The sequence below is a fragment of the Solanum pennellii genome, chromosome 9 (genome assembly GCF_001406875.1).
Source record: "Solanum pennellii chromosome 9, SPENNV200".
Lineage (NCBI taxonomy): Eukaryota > Viridiplantae > Streptophyta > Magnoliopsida > Solanales > Solanaceae > Solanum > Solanum pennellii.
This window is the reverse complement of record NC_028645.1, coordinates 4,630,793-4,636,808: the sequence shown is the minus strand read 5'-3', so window position 1 is coordinate 4,636,808 and position 6,016 is coordinate 4,630,793.

The following is a 6,016-nucleotide window of genomic DNA, read 5'->3' as shown; positions in this document are numbered from 1 at the left end:
TATATATATATGAATGAGGCTGATTTAGATGAGATTATCGGGCCGAGTAAAATATTAGAGAGTTTTATTTAGGATCTAGACCCAATAATCAATCAGTTAAATATGAATAGGGATTAGACAGAAAAGTTATGCGTATTGTGAAGAAACTGTCCTCTCATCTTCTTTCTAGAGTCTTTAACTGTTCATCCTCATTCTTATCTCTATCTTTTAGTTACTTGTTATTTCGGTACTTGTCTTGTAATTCATGTATTGTTATTATAATTTGGTTATTATAATTCAGGTTTGTTCCATTTTTGTACTCTACATTTGTATGTCCTCTTTATGTTTGAAATTTAATTTTATTTTTTTCATAAAAATGTACTTTTATTGAAAATAAAATCAGTACATATATATAGAGGGGTTACAAAAACTTCCATCACCTACTTAATGGAACAAGTCCATCAATTACTAGTACGATTTCAATATAAGCTTGCAACAAATTATAGTAGAGATAACATAATATCTCAATCTAAAATAAGAAGTCAAGGTTCATGATAAAACTATGAATAAATAGTTTAGGTAGTAAACAAATCTAAATCAAATGTGAGCTTTGATATGAGAAAAAGGAGGATTTTGAGAGGGTGTGTTAGATGGTTATTTTTCTATTACAACTTTCATATATCATACGATAATTAAAGAGAGATTATTGTTTGTCATAGCTGAAAATATAAAATTTAAAATAATATGAATTAAAAAATAATATTAGTTAAAAATAAGTATAAATCGAATCGGGTTAAAAAAGAATATATGTGTTAAAAGTGATATAATTTTTTTTTTTGAATGTCACAACCTAGAAATCAAAAGAGTGATGAAACCTATCAAAAGACAAAACACAAATACACAAAAATGATGCATAAATCAAAATAAATCACAAATTGATCATTTCATAAAAACTCATAAAGAAATGCTAAAATAGATACAAGGCTTTATTTGTTTGTTTAAAAGTTTTGGCCATTTTATTCCTTCTTTGGGTTGTGGATTGAGGAAGTTAAGTCCCTGGTAAATGTTTTCAAGAAAGTAAAATTGTGTATCTAAAGTACCAAACTTTTCTGTTGCCAAAAAAACAAGAAGGAAAATAATAATTAAAAAAAAGGGGATAAATGCATAAATACTCTATAAATTTCAGAGACACACCTTAGCTAAACCGAGGTTCGATTGCCCTTCTAAACTTTTTTTTTAAAAAAATTTGTGCACCTTTTGTCTTACGTGGTACACTCCGTGACTCCACGCAATTGAGGCGTGTGAGAGATATTTGGATGTCACATAAGCCAAAAAGGTGCACAAAATTACAAAAAAAAAAAAACGTTCAGGGGATAATAGGACCTTAGTTTAGTTAATGTCTCTGAAATTTCAGTCATAATCTAGGGGAATACTTGGATATTTTCCCAAAAATTTATAGCAAAAGACATATCAATTAAACGGATGTTGTAAAAAAAATCAATTATTATTGCTAGCTTTTAATGGCACAAAGTGGTATAAGGAATCATTTCTTTTTCAAATTTTATCACACTTTTAAATGATAAAAATTAGTGGAAAGCAAATATTAACTATAAACTAATTTTTTTTTTTTTTAATAAGTCATCACCTTAGATTGTGAGCTTTTAGTGTGGAGGATTAGGCTTGATCCCTACCATGTCAATGTATAACAAAAAGTTACAAGATCTTTAGAAATACATGATGACAATTTAAGTTTTTATAATATTTTCCCTTCATTTCATTACCAAATAAAATACTCAAACATTTTATATTTAAATCAAGTTAATGTTTTTAGCCAATCATGTTTCTTCTCATATAAAGATGGAGGATTTTTGTGGGGTGCAAAGTAAAATCCATCTTCTTGTACCTTCCAATAGCATTCATGATTGCGATCATTTGATGAATGTCCTACTTCTCCACAATATATGACTATTTTGCTATTAAAGACATCAAATAATATATTTTTACCATTCCACCAAAAATGACAAAAGAAAAGTGTACCTCCAAAAAAATTTTCTTTAAAGCTAAATTCATACTCCCCTCCTGAATAAAGGTTTTTATATCCAAGATCATTATTTTTAGATTGACAATGAACAGTCAAAGGTTTTGAATTACTTGGAAGGGCATCGATGATGTAAACCGTATATATGGAGGAAAATGGTGACTTACAACTACTCAAAATGAAGTTTAGGAGAAAGATGAATGAACAAAAGGAGAATTTGATCTTGAAATTAACCATATTTTCACCTTTTGGAATAACTTCTTTTGTTATGTCTACTTTTGAGATCTTAAAAAAGTTCGTGTGTGCTACATATATATGCATTTGAAGAAGTTATTGACCGTTGAATAAACGGCTATGTAGATGTTCATTAATTTAATATAATGTTGGAGTCAATATCTAACAACATCCTATTTATGATGTTTTTTACTCCCCATGTCCTTATTAATAGTGTTTTTTTAAAAAATTAGTTTGACTAATCTTAAATATTAATTAGAACTCTTAATCTAAAAAAGGAAATTGTAACTAAATTTTGACTAATTTTTAACTGATATTAACAGTTAAATTAGATTATATTAATTTGATATTTTAAAATAAAAATTTAGATATTCAAAAATAATATAAAAAGTACTATAAATTGCAATTTTCGTATATAACGTTATTATTGTTTGACTCTACAAAATAGAAATAAGAGAAAAGTATCAAAAACACACTTAAACTATTCACTTTTTTTGAGTTTCATACCTAAAATATTGAAAGTCTGAGTTTCATACCTAAACTATCACTTTTTAGTTTGAGAAACACACCTTAGTGGTGTGTGTAGTGCACTCTCTCTTTTATATGAAAAAACCTTTGACACATGACATTCCACATAGATAAAATATTGTATCTACATAAAATTAAATAATAAAAAATTAATATTAATCAAAAATTAAGGATTACTATCCATATAAAAAATTAAATTATTTTTCTTATCTCACTCCACTACCTCCTCCACGTACCCCCTCCCTCGCGACAACCCCGTTCTTTTTTAAAAAAAAATCATTTATAAAATATTTTTAAAAATTTCATATTTCATCCNTTTATTTTAAAAAATCTACCCCATCCTATTTAATTTTCCGCTCCTAATTTTGTTTTTTTACATTTTCTTATTTTGTGTTAGATATGCACGTACATATATTTTTAGAAAAGAAATTCTACTAGTGTCCGAATATAACATAAACAACTAAAAAAATATAAAAAATCTTGTGGCGTCAAGTAGAAAATACTTTCGATATGTATATCTAAACACTTGAAAAAAAATTAAAAGTGCAGGGTTAAGTTGGATGGGTAGATTTATATTTTAAAGAAAATAAAATAATATCTAAATTAGTATTTGATGAGGGGGAGGAGATGAAGTAAAAAATAAAATACTTTTATAAAAGAAATTTAAACAAAATAAAAAACCTTAAAAAACTGTGTGGGGTAAGAAAAATATTTTACATTTTATTTTATAAAGAAAATATTATTTTTTTTGTAATAGTCTTTAATTTTTAATATTAACTAATAGTAATAATTTAGTTATTTTTTTGTCAATATTGAATATTTTGTCCATGTGAAGTGTGATGTGGAAATTCTTTAAAATAAAGGGAAAAGACTCTGATATACCCCTGAACTTTGTCATTTAGAGCTGATATACCCCTTGTTATGAAAGTGGCTCATATATACCCCTACTTATAAACAAATGGCTCACATACCCTTTTCCTCTAACGGAAATGGAAAAAAAAATTAATCTAAATTTTTATTATTTTTTTCTAAAAAATATAATCCCATATGAGTTAATTTAATCCTCATCAAACATTTTTTTTTTGTTTCAATGACTAATTTATAATTATTATTTTGATAATCAAATTTATTTATGTNTCTAAACACTTGAAAAAAAATTAAAAGTGCAGGGTTAAGTTGGATGGGTAGATTTATATTTTAAAGAAAATAAAATAATATCTAAATTAGTATTTGATGAGGGGGAGGAGATGAAGTAAAAAATAAAATACTTTTATAAAAGAAATTTAAACAAAATAAAAAACCTTAAAAAACTGTGTGGGGTAAGAAAAATATTTTACATTTTATTTTATAAAGAAAATATTATTTTTTTTGTAATAGTCTTTAATTTTTAATATTAACTAATAGTAATAATTTAGTTATTTTTTTGTCAATATTGAATATTTTGTCCATGTGAAGTGTGATGTGGAAATTCTTTAAAATAAAGGGAAAAGACTCTGATATACCCCTGAACTTTGTCATTTAGAGCTGATATACCCCTTGTTATGAAAGTGGCTCATATATACCCCTACTTATAAACAAATGGCTCACATACCCTTTTCCTCTAACGGAAATGGAAAAAAAAATTAATCTAAATTTTTATTATTTTTTTCTAAAAAATATAATCCCATATGAGTTAATTTAATCCTCATCAAACATTTTTTTTTTGTTTCAATGACTAATTTATAATTATTATTTTGATAATCAAATTTATTTATGTTTCACTAACATTTTTGTAAAACTTATTGTAGATGACCAAATTTTTTCTTCGAATATGAAATTAAATTACAATACACCCAAAAAAATAGTTTAATTTTTTTTCTTTAAACTAAGGAATGAAAGAAAAAAACAAAATAAGAATAAGAAACTCAAATAATTATAATAAAAGAAGTCAAAAAATAATTTATGCATGAAAAAAATTAAAATATACCTTGAACTTTGATAGAAGAATCATATATACCCCTAAATATTTTTTTAATAAATTAGAAGTAATAAATATAAATTTAAAACTAATTTTTTAACTTCCGCTAAATGAAGGGTATATGTGAGCCATTTTGTAACGGCAGGGGTATATGTGAGCCGTTTGTATAACGGTAAGGGCATATATGAGCCACTTTTATAACGAGGGGTATATCAGCTCCAAATGACAAAGTTGAGGGGTATATCAGACCCTTTTCCCTAAAATAAAAGAGAGAGTGTGTATTACACATACCATGATGAGAGTGTTATAAAAGAGAGATGTGTGTTTCTCAAACTAAAAAGTGTTAGTTTAGGTATGAAACTCAAACTTTTAGTTTAGGTATGAAACTAAAAAAAAGGTATAGTTTAGGTGTGTTTTTGACACTTATCTCTAAAAATAATAACAAAAAAAGGTACTTTTTTAAATATATTTTATTTTATTTTTACCTGTAGAATGGACGATTTTATCTCTGTTACACCATCCATTAATCATGAAGAAGAGGAAAGGAAAATATTATTAATGAGGTTTTGCATCAAAAGATTGAAAAGAGAAAAAGAAAATTGAATGTAGACTTGCAAAACATAAATAAGTCATATCCATTTATATTGGACAACATATAATATATTTTATTTTAAATACTTTTTTCTTGATTTATTATTTTTTTTTAAAAAAAATATATGTGAATTTTCTCATATAGAGGTAATGAAATTTGTAGATATTATTTTTCACCAATATACCTTCTTCTCAATTGATGTACAACATCCTCTATCTCTACTCACTTCTTCCATTCCATCAACACTACTATATTCGTCTGATTTTAGGAATTAATTAATTATAAGTCTTAAAAGAAAGTGTGTAAAAAAAAAGAATTAAAATAGTGAAGAAGTAAGAAGAAATAAAAAATCAATAACGTAATGCTTATATGACTATGACATGTCAGATGAGAGTGAAATTATAATCTTATTATGATATAATAATTTTCCTTCATTACCCCAAAAAAATAAGGAGTCAAAACATTTTATGTAAATCAACCTAATTCTATTGGCCAATCATGTTTCTTCTCATAGATAGTTGGAGGATTCTTGTGGGGAACAAGCATACTAAAAGCCATATCTTGCACCTTCCAATAGCATTCATAATTGAGTATTGAGGGAGGATCTACTTGTCCACAAAATGTTGCTATTATTGTTATTGTAAACATCAAATGTTGTATTTTTGCTATACCACCCCCCCCCCCCCCC